This window comes from Bubalus bubalis, chromosome X (assembly GCF_019923935.1).
Source record: "Bubalus bubalis isolate 160015118507 breed Murrah chromosome X, NDDB_SH_1, whole genome shotgun sequence".
Lineage (NCBI taxonomy): Eukaryota > Metazoa > Chordata > Mammalia > Artiodactyla > Bovidae > Bubalus > Bubalus bubalis.
Window position 1 is genome coordinate 128,585,314 of NC_059181.1, and position 16,048 is coordinate 128,601,361.

Consider the following 16,048-nt stretch of genomic DNA (forward strand, 5'->3'; position numbering starts at 1 on the left):
TTACAAATACATGGTGGTACGTTCTCCAGAGGAATACACAAATAAATTTTAGAACTGGGAAAGAGCTTAAAACGGCAGAATATCTCCACTATATTTTGTTAAATGACATACATTGTCTATTGTCACATATATATTAATACATGTGTACTGACTAAACCACAACCACCTTGTGTATGTGTGTGTAAGGTGTGTATATGTCCGACTCTGCAACCCCATGGACTGTAGCCCACCAGGCTTCTCTGTCCATGGAATTCTCAGACAAGAATATTGGAGTGGGTTGCCATTTCTTTCTTCAGGAGATCTTCCCAACCCAGGGATTGAACCTAGGTCTCCCGCATTGCAGGCAGACTCTTTACCCACTGAGCCACCAGCGATGACCTATATCTACACACACACACACACACACACACACACACACACACACACACACACATTTAGTTAAGTGAAACAAGTTGCAGAATAATGTGTATGGTGTGATTATGCTTTGCAGAAAATAAACAATTTTATATATGTGCACATATGTTTGATCTGTTGGTAATGAGCAAAGGGAGTTGTGGAAGGCTCCTCAGCAGCCTGTTAATATTGATCACATCAGGAGGTCGAGGTGTGAATGATTAGCCTTGTCTTCATACATTCTTCAATTGCATTGTTTGCATTGTTTCACTGGTCATAACAAGCATTTGTTATTTTTGAATTTGAAGAACAGCAAATAAAGGGATCTTTAAGATTAGAAGGAGAAAAAGAATGAGGGAAAGATACCAATAAAAATACTTTCAGAGAGTGCAGACAATCAAGCTCTCCTTGCAAAAAGGGACCAAGGAAAGACAGATAAAAGTGGCACTCAGAATTCAGAGACAGTGGCACAGAGTCAATTTAAACCACTGCTTCTTTCTAATATAGGAGGGAATACCAAACTGAAAATACTGATACAAGATGCTCTGAAACAATAAACCACGGAATTTTCAACATCAAAAGCACTGTCAATGAGAGATTAAGAACCCAGTTCTCTACTTAAAGCAGTGTTTAAGCATACTTAGCATTTGAAGTGAGATTAGTGAGATGGTTGACTTGTAGTTAGGTGATTTTATTTTTAAAACATCATTCCTCATTGTAGTCCTAATTGAAAAATTACATGCAAGTAGTTTCTGCTAAAATTAAGAATATTTATAAATATTCTTTGGCCCAGCTAACCCACTTCTTGTAATCTCTCCCCTAGAAATTAAAGCATCAGAATGTAAGGCTAATGTATATGGTCAAAAGCATTGTTTATAATAGTGGGAAATATCCATCAATGGTTGAACTAATTAAAGTGCATCCATATAGTGTAATATTAAGCATAAAATAAACAGCTTATCTCTCCTGCACTAAAGACTTCACTAAACACACTAACCTGCACCTTGTCAGGGTGGAGGGGGTTGCTTTTAAATTTGGTTGCCTTCATGTGCCCAGCAGGTAAGGCAAGACTGCATTCAAAACTGACAACGCTGCGTTATTGTTAAAGTCCTCCTGCTAAGTGCATGCATTATTCAGCATGAGAAATCATTAATTTTTAGTAATTGGCAATCACTTGCATTTGAACATTCAAATTTTTGAAGTCTGTCCAAAGGCCTTTGGGAAATTAACATGATTTTCCACAACAGTTCACTGGAATAGTAAATATTGAAGAAAATCTAAGATGGATTGTTCTCTGCATAACATCTTTTTGGAGGGTTAAAGGTGTCTTCTGTGTTTACCAAAATTAATACCTGTAATATATGTAACCTCTGCTGCCTAGAATTTCACAGATGTTCATCTTGAATAAATTCCCTGTCTGAGCAAATTCATTATTGTTTCCATATGAGTATAGTTGGTCCATAAATGAATCTCATTTGTGTTTTCAGGCATATTCATGCTTGCAATCTCATTTAAGTTTTAATTCTTTTTTGGAGCTAAGTAACCAGAGGTTTTTTTTTTAAAGTTTATTTATTTTTTTTATTGAAGGATAATTGCTTTACAGAATTTTGTTGTTTTCTCTCAAGCCTCAGCATGAATCAGCCATAGGTATACATATATCCCCTCTGTTCTGAACCTCCCTCCCATGTCTCTCCCCATCCCACCCCTCTAGTTTGATCCAGAGCACCTGTTTTGAGTTTCCTGAGCCATACAGCAAATTCCTGTTGGCTGTCTATTTTACATATAATAAGTTAAGTTTCCATGTTACTCTTTCCATACATTTCATCCTCTCCTCCTGTCTCCCCATGTCCATAAGTCTATTCTGTATGTCTGTTTCTCCATTCAGTTCAGTTCAGTCATCAGTCCTGTGTGTTCTTTGGAAGGAATGATGCTAAAGCTGAAACTCCAATACTTTGGCCACCTCATGCGAAGAGTTGACTCATTGGAAAAGACTCTGATGCTGGGAGGGATTGGGGGCAGGAGGAGAAGGGGCCGACAGAGGATGAGGTGGGTGGATGGCATCACCGACTGGATGCACATGAGTTTGGGTGAACTCCGGGAGTTGGTGATGGACAGGGAGGCCTGGTATGCTGCAATTCATGGGGTCGCAAAGAGTCGGACACAACTTGCTGCCCTATAAATAAATTCTTCAGTACCATTTTTATAGATTCTGTATATATGCGTTAGAATATGATATTTATTTTTCTCTTTCTGACTTACTTCACTCTGTTTAATAGGTTCTAGGTTCATCCACCTCATTAGAACTGACTCAAATGCATTCCTTTTTATGACTGACTAATATTCCATTGTGTGTATGTACCACAACTTCTTTTTTTTTTAATTTTTATTTTGATTAGTGGCTAACTACTTTACAATATTGTGGTGGTTTTGCCATACATTCACATGAATCAGCCATGGGTGTACATGTGTTCCCCATCCTGACTCTCCCTCTCACCTCCCTCCCCATCCCATCTCTCAGGGTCATCCCAGTGCACCAGCCCTGAGCACCCTGTCTCATACATTGAACATGGACTGGTGATCTAGTTCACATATGATTATGTACATGTTTAAATGCTATTCTCTCAAATCATCCCACTCTCGCCTTCTCTGATAGAGTCCAAAAGACTGTTCTTTATATCTGTGTCTCTTCTGCTGTCTCTCATATAGGGTCATCGTTACCATCTTTCTAAATTCCATATATATGTGTTAATTTACTGTATTGGTGTTTTTCTTTCTGACTTAATTCACTCTGTATAATAGGCTTCAGTTTCATCCACCTCATTAGAACTGATTCAAATACATTCTTTTTAGTAGCTGAGTAATATTCCATCATGTATATGTACCACAGCTTTCTTATCCATTTGTCTGCCGATGGACATCTAGGTTGCTTCCAAGTTCTAGTTGTTGTGAATAGTGCTGCAATGAACAATGGGATACACATGTGTCATTTTCAATTTTGGTTTCCTCAGGGTTTATGCCTAGGAGTGGGATTATTGGGTCATATGGTGGTTTTATTCCCAGTTTTTTTTTTTTTTTTTTTTTTTGGTTTTTTGAATGTTGAGTGTTTTTTTTTTTTTTTGTTTTTTTTTTTGTTTTTTGTTTTTTTTTTTAATTTTATTCCCAGTTTTTTAAGGAATCTCCATACCGTCTTCCATAGTGGCGGTATCAATTTCCATTCCCACCAACAGTGCAAGAGTGTTCCCTTTTCTCCATACCCTCTCCAGCATTTATTATTTGTAGACTTATTGATGATGGCCGTTCTGACTGGTGTGAAGTGATATCTCATTGTAGTTTTGATTTGCATTTCTCTAATAATGAGCAATGTTGAGCATCTTTTCATATGTTTGTTAGCCATCTATATGTCTTCTTTAGAGAAATGTCTATTTAGGTCTTTTTCCCACTTTTTGATTGGGTTGTTTGTTTTTCTGGTATTGAGTTCTATGAGCTGCTTGTATATTTTGGAAATCAATCCTTTGTCAGTTGTTTCATTTGCTATTGTCTCCCATTCTGAGGGTTGTCTTTTCACCTTGCTTATAGTTTCCTTTGCTGTGGAAAAGCTTTTAAGTTTAATCAGGTCCCACTTGTTTACTTTTGTTTTTATTTCCGTTACTCTAGGAGGTGGGTAATAGAGGATCTTGCTTTGATTTATGTCATCGAGTGTTCTGCCTATGTTTTCCTCTAAGAGTTTTATAGCTTCTGGTCTTACATTTAGGTCTTTAATCCATTTTGAGTTTATCTTTGTGTATGGTGTTAAGAAGTGTTCTAATTTCATCCTTTTACATGCAGCTGTCCAGTTTTCCCAACACCATTTATTGAGGAGGCTGTCTTTGCCCCATTGTATATTCTTGCCTCCTTTGTCAAAAATAAGTTACCCATAGGTGCATGGGTTTATTTCTGGGCTTTCTATCTTGTTCCATTGGTCTATGTTTCTGTTTTTGTGCCAGTACCATACTGTCTTGATGACTGTAGCTTTGTAGTATAACCTGAAGTTAGGAAGGTTGGTTCCTCCAGCTCCATTCTTCTTCCTCAAGACTGTTCTGGTTATTCAGGGTCTTTTGTGTTGACATATGAATTGTGAACTTTTTTGTTCTAGTTCTGTGAAAAATGCCATTGGTAATTTGATAGGGATTGCATTGAATCTGTAGATTGCATTTGGTGGTATAGTCATTTTCACAATATTGATTCTTCCTAACCAGGAACATGGGCTATCTCTCTATCTGTTGTCTTTTATTTATGTTGTCTTTTATTTCTTTCATTAATGTCTTATAATTTTCTGCCATGAAGTGATGGGCCCAGATGCCATGATCTTAGTTTTCTGAATGTTGACTTTTAAGCCAACTTTTTCACTCTCCTCTTTCACTTTCATCAAGAGGCTCTTTAGTTCTTTTTTGCTTTCTGCCATAAGGGTTGTGTCATCTGCATATCTGAGGTTATTGATATTTCTCCTCGCAATCTTGATTCCAGCTTCTGCTTCACCCAGCCCAGCGTTTCTCATGATGTACTCTGCATAAAAGTTAAATAAGCAGGGTGACAATATACAGCCTTGATGTACTCCTTTCCCTATTTGGAACCAGTCTGTTGTTCCATGTCCAGTTCTAACTGTTGCTTCCTGACCTGCATACAGGTTTCTCAAGAGACAGGTCAGATGGTCTGGTATTCCCATCTCTTTAAGAATTTTCCACAGTTTATTGTGATCCACACAGTCAAAGGCTTTGGCATAGTCAATAAAGCAGAAATAGATGTTTTTCTGGAACTCTCTTGCTTTTTCCATGATCCAGCGGATGTTAGCAATTTGATCTCTGGTTCCTCTGCCTTTTCTAAAACCAGCTTGAACATCAGGAAGTTCACAGTTCACGTATTGCTGAAGCCTGGCTTGGAGAATTTTGAGCATTACTTTACTAGCATGTGAGATGAGTGCAATTGTGCAGTAGTTTGAGCATTCTTTGGCATTGCCTTTCTTTGGGATTGGAATGAAAACTGAACTTTTCCAGTCCTGTGGCCACTGCTGAGTTTTCCAAATTTGCTGGCATATTGAATGCAACACATTCACAGCATCATCTTTTAGGATTTGAAATAGCTCAACTGGAATTCCATCACCTCCACTCGCTTTGTTTGTAGTGATGCTTCCTAAGGCCCACTTGACTTCACATTCCAGGATGTCTGGCTGTACGTGAGTGATCACACCATCGTGATTATCTGGGTCATGAAGATCTTTTTTGATTAGTTCTTCTGTGTATCGTTGCCACCTCTTCTTAATATCTTCTGCTTCTGTTAGGTCCATACCATTTCTGTCCTTTATTGTGCCCATCTTTCTTTGAAATACTCCCTTAGTATCTCTAAGTTTCTTGAAGAGATCTCTAGTGTTTCCCATTCTATTGTTTTCCTCTATTTCTTTGCATTGATCACTGAGGAACGCTTTCTTATCTCTCCTTGCTGTTCTTTGGAACTCTGCATTCAAATGGGTAGATCTTTCCTTTTTTCCTTTGCTTTTCACTTCTCTTCTTTTCTCAGCTATTTGTAAAGCCTCCTCAGACAGCCATTTTGCTTTTTTGCATTTCTTTTTCTTGGGGATGGTCTTGCTCCCTGTCTCCTGTACAATATCATGAACCTCCGTCCATAGTTCATCATGCACTCTGCCTATCAGATCTAGTCCCTTAAATCTATTTCTCACTTCCACTGTATAGTCATAAGGGATTTGATTTAGGTCATACCTGAATGGTCTAGTGGTTTTCCCCACTTTCTTCAATTTAAGTCTGAATTTGGCAATAAGGAGTTCATGATCCGAGCCCACAGTCCGCTCCCAGTCTTGTTTTTGCTGACTGTATACAGCGTCTCCATCTTTGGCTGCAAAGAATATAATCAATCTGATTTCGTTGTTGACCATCTGGTGATGTCCATGTGTAAAGTCTTCTGTGTTGTTGGAAGAGGGTGTTTGCTGTGACCAGTGCGTTCTCTTGGCTGATGCCATTTAAGTTGCCTCTTAATTTCTTGAGAAATTGAAAGCAACTATCCTTATATTACAGATCTTTGTAAAACCAGAAATGTGACTGCAGAAAAAATGCAGAGCTCACCTATCCTTTTTACCTTGTTATCCCCAAACCTCCTCTATTTATCTCAGGAAGCTTGTATATATTGTAAAAATTCTGGTCTTTAAAGAACAAAAGTCCTTCTTGGAGGAACTTGCATTATTTTCCTGTCTTTGATATCTAATTGTTTTACATAGTCTTTCTCTGGCAACTCTTATGTAGACCATCCTCAATTCCTGAGATCGAAATGAAAAAGTAGGGGGAAGGCTTTAAAAATTTTTTTCATATCGTATCAGCGTATAGCCAATTAACAATGTTGTAATAGTTTCAGGTGTACAGCAAAGGGATTCAACCATACATACACATGTATATATTCTCCCCCAAATGGGGGGAAGCCTTTTAAAAATACAAACTGCTATAAAAGCTCTCTTGCCCAATGGATTAAAGACCTAAATGTAAGACTGGACAGTATAAAACTCTTAGAGGAAAACATAGGAAAAACATTCTTTGACATAAGTCACAGCAAGATCTTTTTTGACTCACCTTCAAGAGTAATGAAAATACAAACAAATAAAAAAACAAATGGGACTTAATTAGACTTAAAGGCTTCTGCAGAGCAAATAAGCCATAAACAGGATGAAAAGACAACCGTCAAAGTGGGAGAAAATATTTGCAAATGAAGCAACCGACAAAGGATTAATCTCCAAAATATACAAACAACTCATTCAGCTCAATATCAAAAGACCAACTCAATAAAAAAATGAGTGGAAGACCTAAATAGACCTTTCTTCAAAGAAGACATACAAATGACCAAGAGGCACATGAAAAGATGCTCAATACCACTAATTATTAGAGAAATGCAAGTCAAAACTGTGAGGTATCACCTCACAATGGTCAGAATGGCCATCATCAAAAAATCTGTAAATAAGTGCTGGAGAGGGTGTGTAGGAAAGGGAACCCTCCCACATTGTTGGTGGGAATGTAAATTGATACAGACACTGTAGAGAACAGTATGGATGTTCCTTAAAAAATTAAAAATAGAACTACCAAATGACCCAGCAGTTCTACTACTGGACATATACCCTAAGAAAACCATAATTCAAAAAGACATATGTAACCCAACATTCATTGCAGCACTATTTACAACAGCCAGGAAATGGACGCAGTCTAAATGTCCATTAACAGATGAATAGATAAGGGAGATGTGGTACATATATACAATGGAATATTAATTACTTAGCCATGAAAAGGAACAAAATTGGGTCATTTGCAGAGATGTGGATGGACATAGAGTCTGTCATACAGAGTGAAGTAAGTCAGAAAAAAACAAGCATCGTATATTGAGACATACATATGGAATCTAGAAAAATGGTATAGATGAACGTCTTCTCAGGGCAGGAATAGAGATGCAGATGTAGAGAATGGACATGTGGACACGGTGCGGGAAGAGGAGAGTGGGACGATTTGGGAGATTAGGCTTGATATATGTACACTTCCATGTGTAAAATAGCTAGCTAGTGGGAAGCTGCTGTATAGCACATGGAACTCAACTAGGTGCCCTATGATGACCTAGAGGGGTGGGATGAGGGGTGGGAGGAAGGCCCAAAAGGGAGGGGATGTATGTATACATATAGCTGATTCACTTTGTTGTACAGCAGAAACTAATAAAACATTGTATATTAATTATACTCCATTAAAAAAAGAACTGGGAAAGTTAAAGATTACTTGTTAAAGACAAATACAAATCTAAAGTGTTTTCTCCACAAATATTAGTAGAATAGAAAAGGCTTTAGCCATAGACATTGGAGCAGGTATACTTATTTCAACTGTTTTTTTTTTTTTTTTAGAGTTTGACAAATTTATTGGTATTTTAGTAAAGACAATCATCTTAGTTGTTTCTCTCCCATCTTGACCGTAGGTTGATATTTGAGTCAAGAAAATGAAATGTAGGAGAGGGATGTTATTTCAACATAAACATTAAAATGAACAAAAATGGAAAGTCTGCCTACATTAAAGCAAGTTAAATTCATGTATCTTGATATAATTAAATCATGTAAGTAAGAACTAATAGCTCTATATACACTTCCATTGTTTTACTTGGGGCTTATTCTAAACTCAAATGCAAGTGAACAAAGTATTAGGAATATATACAGGCTGCTTCTCTGGAGTTATTACTTATTAAAAGAGCTCAGCAAGTAGTTACCACCAATCAGTCTGAAGCTTCCTCCAAATCTAACATTGTAGTTTTCAAGGAAATCATTATACCGTATGTTTTTTCTATGTGTGTCTATGCTTTAAAAGATGTGTTTAACTGTCACATTAAAAAAGAATTCATATACAATACAAAAATACAAAATAAACACAATCCTACAACACATAGATTAACAAAGTATATGTGGTCGAAGATTCCATAAAATATGTTTAAAGATGAATTTTCTTTCATTTTCAGTATCTAAAATGTGCTTTTGAGAGGCCACTGGTTAGCAAGTATACAGTTAAAGTAAACCATATTTTTGTGCTAAATAAGAATTCCTGTTAATAAGTTCAAATCAAATTGGATTTCACAAGTTCGTAACATAAATGCTTTGATAAAATTACAGAAAGTGCATCTTTCTTATCTTCCATCGTCATACAATGTTGCTCCCCTCCCCCCGCCTTTTTTTTTTTTGGTGTTTATACCCTTTAAAAAATAAGAACAGCCAAACATTTAACTATTATGTACATTTAAATTTTTGGTGGTGGCTTGTTATTTTAAAAGAAACAGCTTCCTTATGATTTGCCTCAAGATCTGGTGGAAATGCTTACAGGAACTGGCTAATAACAAAATTCAAGAGAAGCACATTCAAAATACTGATTTACTTTGGTAGCAAATGTCTGTTCTTTGAAGACTAATGAAGGTAGACAAGACCCTTAAAATGAAGTGGGCTATTTTAAATACTCAACAGTTTACATCAAATTTTAAAATGTTCTTTCTAAAGAGCTTAAGCATCTGTGTCCACTGATAGCAATGCAATAACTAGTTAATGATGATGTGAAACTAAACAAATGCCCATTAGGAAAAAAAAAAAAAAGCTGTATTTTATCTAATTTACTTTCTCAGTCAATAGTCCAGTAACATTTTCCTCCCAATACAATACTCCCTTCTCTATAAGGCTGTTCCTGGGAGCCAGACAAGTTTAGTTTAATAAGGGAGTTAAGTTAGAGAGTAACTGCCTACAGTTTATATAGACAACTTTTTGCTTCCCTCCTAATGTGCTAATAGTTATATCTAAAAAAATATGCAATTCTTAGAAAGGTACCATTTCTGAATTTTTTAGTATCTGTAACCTTTAGAAACTAATCACATGAAACTACAAAATTAGTAAATGTCTCGAAATCTGTATATAAAACATAAATTACCTCTAATTTCAAATTCTCATTTATTAGTGTATCACTCAATATTTTAAAAAAAGAAAAAGAAAAAAAAGGCGGCTCCAAAGATAGTCTTATACCATTCCTTAAAAAAGGAAACTGTTCCTTTTAACTTTACACTCACCCCACACCCCAATTTCAAAACACATCATTTAATTGTCTTGGTCATGGACATTTCCAAGATGAGATTTTATATTTCACTCCCATAGCTTCTGGTTATCAGAAAACCCATGCTTTCCTTTATTGAAGGAATTTGGTCCTGCTGATGTTGGTGTATCCCTTCCAATATTCTTCATCCTCATCTTTGCTTCTGGACGCATTTCCTCTGGTTCACTATCTTCATCTTCATTAAAAGCTGCTGCTACTGAAAGGGTTTTTGGAGCAAGAGTTGGAACCGGTTGTTTAGGCTTACTTGAGCCAAGTTTGATGGATATGGTTGAGGCTTTCTTTGTCGTCTGACTACCTATGGCAAATCCAAACTTGGAGATCTTTGTAGGCTTTGTTGGGAGGTCTGCAGTTTCATCTTCAGCTGATCGCTTCTCAGCGCTGCGACTGGAATTTTCCCCTCCATTACTGGAAGAAACAGTCTTAGTTTTCACAGGTTTTTCTGCTGCTTCTTCAGGTCCTCCGGCCGCTCCAGCTCGCTGCGGCTTCTCAGGCTTCTTCTCTCCCGCCTTCCCGTCCGCCGTTTTCCCCGCCGCGGCCTCCCCTGCAGCCACGCCAAGTCAACTGTTGTTTTTTAAGCTAGTGAGTTTTACATTGTCTTACCTGCCTCATCGTTAAAATTTTAGAACAAGAACTATAAAATCTTAACTATAGTTTGGGTCAGCGTTTTTTTGGTGTGTTTCTGTATATGTTGTAGATGTGTTGTATTTTTTTTTTTTTTTTTTACCTCCAGATGGTTTTGTCAAAATTAATTTGTAAAAACAGAATAGAGTTCTGTATAATTGGCTTAAAGAAAAAGAATGCCTATGTGAATTTAGTATTTATACAATTCTCAAAAAATATAACAGAAGCTAACCCAAATGCTTTTCAGGTTCATGTGATCTAAGAAAATATTTGGTATTAAAGCTAATTCAAATCTGTTCGGTTCAGTTCAGTCGCTCAGTCGTGTCCGACTCTTTGCGACCCCATGAATCGCAGCAGGCCAGGCCTCCCTGTCCATCACCAACTCCCGGAGTTTACTCAAACTCACGTCCATCGAGTCCGTGATGCGATCCAGCCATCTCATCCTCTGTTGTCCCCTTTTCCTCCTGTCCCCAATCCCTCCCAGCATCAGAGTCTTTTCCAATGAGTCAGCTCTTCGCATGAGGTGGCCAAAGTATTGGAGTTTGAACTTTAGCATCAGTCCTTCCAAAGAACACCCAGGACTGATCTCCTTTAGAATGGACTGGTTGGATCTCCTTGCAGTCCATGGGACTCTCGAGTCTTCTCCCACACCACAGTTCAAAAGCATCAATTCTCTGGCGCTCAGCTTTCTTCACAGTCCAACTCTCACATCCGTACATGACTACTGGAAAAACCATAGCCTTGACTAGATAGACCTTTGTTGACCAAGTAATGTCTCTGCTTTTGAATATGCTCTCTAGGTTGGTCATACCTTTCCTTCCAAGGAGCAAGCGTCTTTTAATTTCATGGCTGCAATCACCATCTGCAGTGATTTTGGAGCCCAAAAAATAAAGTCTGACACTGTTTCCACTGTTTCCCCATCTATTTCCCATGAAGTGATGGGACCAGATGCCATGATCTTAGTTTTCTGAATGTTGAGCTTTAAGCCAACTTTTTCGCTCTCCTCTTTCACTTCCATCAAATCTGTTAGTTTAATTAAAATAGACATGTCTTTAGTGTTATCAACAGTGAATATAATGCAGACATACAACTTTTATTCTATCTAGGTTTATTAGTCAAATAAGTTTATGTAATCTCTGTTATAAAACTTGTCAGCAAGAAATATAACCTGGTATGATGAAGTAAGCTAAGCACAATTGTTGAAAACAAGTGATTTAAATAGATGTGAGGTTAGAGTTTTTAGGTGAAGTTTTTATCAATAATTATGTTTCACAATATGTCTCCTTAAGCAGTTTCCACAATCTTTTTGGTAACCTGAAATCTTAAAGTTTTGCTTAGTTAAATTTAGTGATGGATAGTCATTAAATATCTAGATAATTTCCAAATAAGATGAAATATGAGAACACTAATTACTAAATGTAAGTTTATTTACTTTTAGTTTCATTTTATAGAGGAAAAAAAAATTTGGGTTTATTAGTAAACACGTTTTGTGCCACACTGAAAAAAATCACTATGAAAAAGCATATGTTTCTAGAAAATATAAAATGTTTATAAATTTGCCACAAAATGCTAATGTTTAAAATAGTTCACAATTGTTTATTTATTTTCACTAGTAATTAAGGTTTTTAAGGGTTAACAATTATATATGTAATTAAAACTACTAGAAATAATAAGGGAAATATTTCCACATGCAGGGAAAGTAGGGTGTATGTTTTCAGTAAAAGAAGGTATGAGGAATAGAAATGTATTTTTGTTGAGGGGAAGGAAAGTATTAATAGCTTTGTCCTGAGGCTGGTTATTTCAGAATAGGAAAGAGGAAAAATATACGACAAAATCTGAATGTAAAAAAGACAATTGTAAAATGTTTATGGGAAAGGAATCTTGGGAAAATAATTTTATGCATGGTTAAGCTGGCTAAGATTAAAATGAATTTATTTTGGTGAAAAATGGATTTTAATATCAAAATTAGCTGGTACAATATTAGAATTTGATTTTCTCTCTGCTTTAAAAGGGCTAAGTTTTTGTGCACTATTGGTCTGCTCTTGTAAGAGATTATAAATGGTTTTTATCTTTTAAGTAATTTGCTTAGAAGACAAAGATTTTGTGTCTTATCAAAATAATTTCCTGTGTTTCACATTGTCTTTATCAAGTCTTTGATTACTTAAGAAACTTGAGTCTTCTCTATTAAAAGAGCTAAGGTATTCTGGTTTTTTTTTTCCAAATTTTTTACAATTATTTACTTTCTGTATTTGCCTGTGAAGTCTTTGTCACTATGGCTAAACAGAGAATTGTTGTTTCAGTGACCTATGATCCTATTTGACCAAATGTTTTTGAAGCCTTTTGATATTTTTGACAACTCTCTCCCCACCCCTCTGCCAAAAAAATCAAATCACAATGAAATCTTTTTGACCTGGAAGTAACTTTGCAATTTTTCCAGAAGGTCTCTGGAAAGTCACAGAAAAATGACTCTCTTTAGAAAAAGAGAGATGTTTAACTTATTAGGTATATTTGATATGCTAGATTACATGGGAAGCACTGTCAAATAAGTTGTACTAAACCTTCTTTATGTTGTATTTGTATAAATATATAGATGTTCCAGAAATTGGATTAAATTCCTGGGAATTTGAAGTATCCTGGTATGTTTTCAGTAGTAATTCCAGTTATTACCAAAATAACCAAAATTTCTCATCAATTCCATTGTAATTAACTCTCATCAGATCTTTAACAACAAGCATTTTTAAGTCTTTATACAGTTACTGGGCTTCCCAGGTGGCTTGGTGGTAAAAAACAAACAAAAAAACCTGCCTGCTAATGCAGGAGACACAGCAGACGCGGATATCCCTGGGTCAGGAAGATCCCCTGGAGAAGGATATGGCAACATGCTCCAGTATTCTTGCCTGGAAAATCCCATGGACAGAAGAGCCTGGTGGGCTACAATTCATGGAGTCTCAGAGTTGGACATGATGGAGCACGCATGTACATTGTTTTACTCTGATACTTTTGCAAAATTGTTCCTGCAAAGTACTTTCATCTTCAAGAGATTCACAGAAAGAACTTTGACAAGTACAGGTTTCTGGTAACTTTAAGATCATAAAACTGAACTGGGTAAGAGTTTCCAGAACTAATGGAAAAACTGGATTCAAGCAGAACAAATATTATTTACGTGGGTCTGAATGAATTGAGGAGGATGATTATAATTTTTAATGACTTTGATCGAAACATTGCTGGTTCTTTAATGTTTTGTTTTTCCAGATATAAGAAAAGATTTTCTCTTAAGCTAGCTGTGACATGGAGCAATTTGGTTAAGTATCCCTTTGTAAGCAAAGAGGCAGCATGTATTTTTTCTCCCTACCTGATCCCTCCATAATTGAGAAACTCTTAGGTATTCTTTTCATGGCAATATTGTTAGCTATTTGCCTAAGTTCAGTAAGTTCAGTAAGGATCTGTGTGTTCTCCTTTTAACAGAACACAGAAACATTGGCTGTATTACCAAGGCTTTGATAGGAACGATGTATTTGAGAGAGGTGTGCATAGACTCAGATATAACCAGATAGCTTTAAGGTATTAAGGTTGACTTCATGGAGCCAATAAAGCCTCTTGGAAAATTGACCTAGTACCTTGCTTACTGGATTCCTGGCAACCTTACCAGGTGAGTAAGGAAGGTCACTTCCTGGCAGGCTCATAAAGCTAGGATGTTTTGAGGATCTCAAGAAGAGAGGAATTCACACAAGCTCTAGGCAAAATGTAGGCTAGACTTCCTCTTCTCAGAGGCTTTTAAGAGTTTAAGCTGAGATTTCTTATGCAAAGTTCCAGCAAATATATCTTAAAAAGAACTTAAACTTAAGTTCAGTTTAAGACTGAACTTTAACCCTGTGTACAAGACAGCAAAAGAGACACTGATGTATAAAACAGTCTTATGGACTCTGTGGGAGAGGGAGAGGGTGGGAAGATTTGGGAGAATGGCATTGAAACATGTATAATATCATGTATGAAACAAGTCGCCAGTCCAGGTTCGATGCACGATACTGGATGCTTGGGGCTGGTGCACTGGGACGACCCAGAGGGATGGTATGGGGAGGGAGGAGGGAGGAGGGTTCAGGATGGGGAACACATGTATACCTGTGGCAGATTCATTTCGATATTTGGCAAAACTAATACAATATTGTAAAGTTTAAAAATAAGATAAAATTTAAAAAAAAGACTGAACTTAAAAATAACAGTTACTGTTCTTGCTGCACTTATATAAATAGCAAGCCCAATTTTAATACAAACAAATTAGTTTTACTGTGATAATCTTGGTTAAAATAATGGGGGTGATTGTAGAGAGAAAAATTGCACCTTTGTAGATACTAGATTTTAGTCTGTTAACTGTCTTTGATCTTTGAAGTTTTGTTATATACCTGTAAACTGGACTGGATCCTCAGTTCTTTTAGTTTCCTCAAATATCTGGCTATAACTCTCTGAACTAATGTTTCCAGTTTTCTCCCACCCTTCTGATTTGGAATCCACAAGAATAAAGCTACTCTTAAGTTTTCTTGCAAGGGACTATACCAGGTATTCCTCATTTATCCAGATGGCAACCAAACTTCAGGAACTTAAACCCTGAGTAGACATCTCACAGCTAAAGAAGGCTCCGCCTGACAGCTGGTCCTGTGTAGACACTGGAGGGCTTCCTGGGTGCTCAGATGGTAAAGAATCCACCTGCCAATGCAGGAGACATAATAGACCTGGGTTTGATCCCTGGGTTGGAAGATCCCCTGGAGGAGGGCATGGCAACCCCACTCCAGTATTCTTGCTTGGAGAATCCCCATGGACAGAGGAGCCTGACAGGCTACAGTCCATGGAGTCGCAAAGAGTCAGACATGACTAAGCACAGCATATCACAGACACTGGAGACCTCCAAATCAGAGGAAGAGAAGTAGCTAACATTGATGTAGACTGCTAAGATGCCAGATCAAAATTTCATATTTTAGCCAAACATGAAACCCTCTCTCCTCTTTCTTTCCTTTACTCTGGTATTGCCTTGGAAAATTAATGCCATCATCCTTATCTTTCAGGCCATTGCTAATAGAGTTTACCTTTCAGACTGCTGAATTTGTCATCATAAATGCCTATGATGCTAGAGACATTACTTTGCCAGCAAAGGTCTGTATAGTCAGAACTATGGTTTTTCCAGTAATCATGTATGGATATGAGAGTTGGCCCATAAAGAAGGCTGAGCATCAAAGATTTGATGCTTTTGAAATGTGGTGTTGGAGAAGACTCTTGAGAGTCCCTGCAAGGAGATCAAACCAGTTAATCCTAAAGGAAATCAGTCCTGAATATTCATTGGGAGGACTGATGCTGAAGCGCCAATACTTTGGCCACCTGATGCAAGGAGCTGACTCATT

General features: G+C 37.0%; 1 pseudogene; it reads right to left on the reverse strand.

The window, feature by feature from the left end:
* Nucleotides 1–9,860: 9,860 nt before the first annotated feature.
* Nucleotides 9,861–10,594, reverse strand: LOC102412864 (annotated as a pseudogene).
* Nucleotides 10,595–16,048: the final 5,454 nt, after the last annotated feature.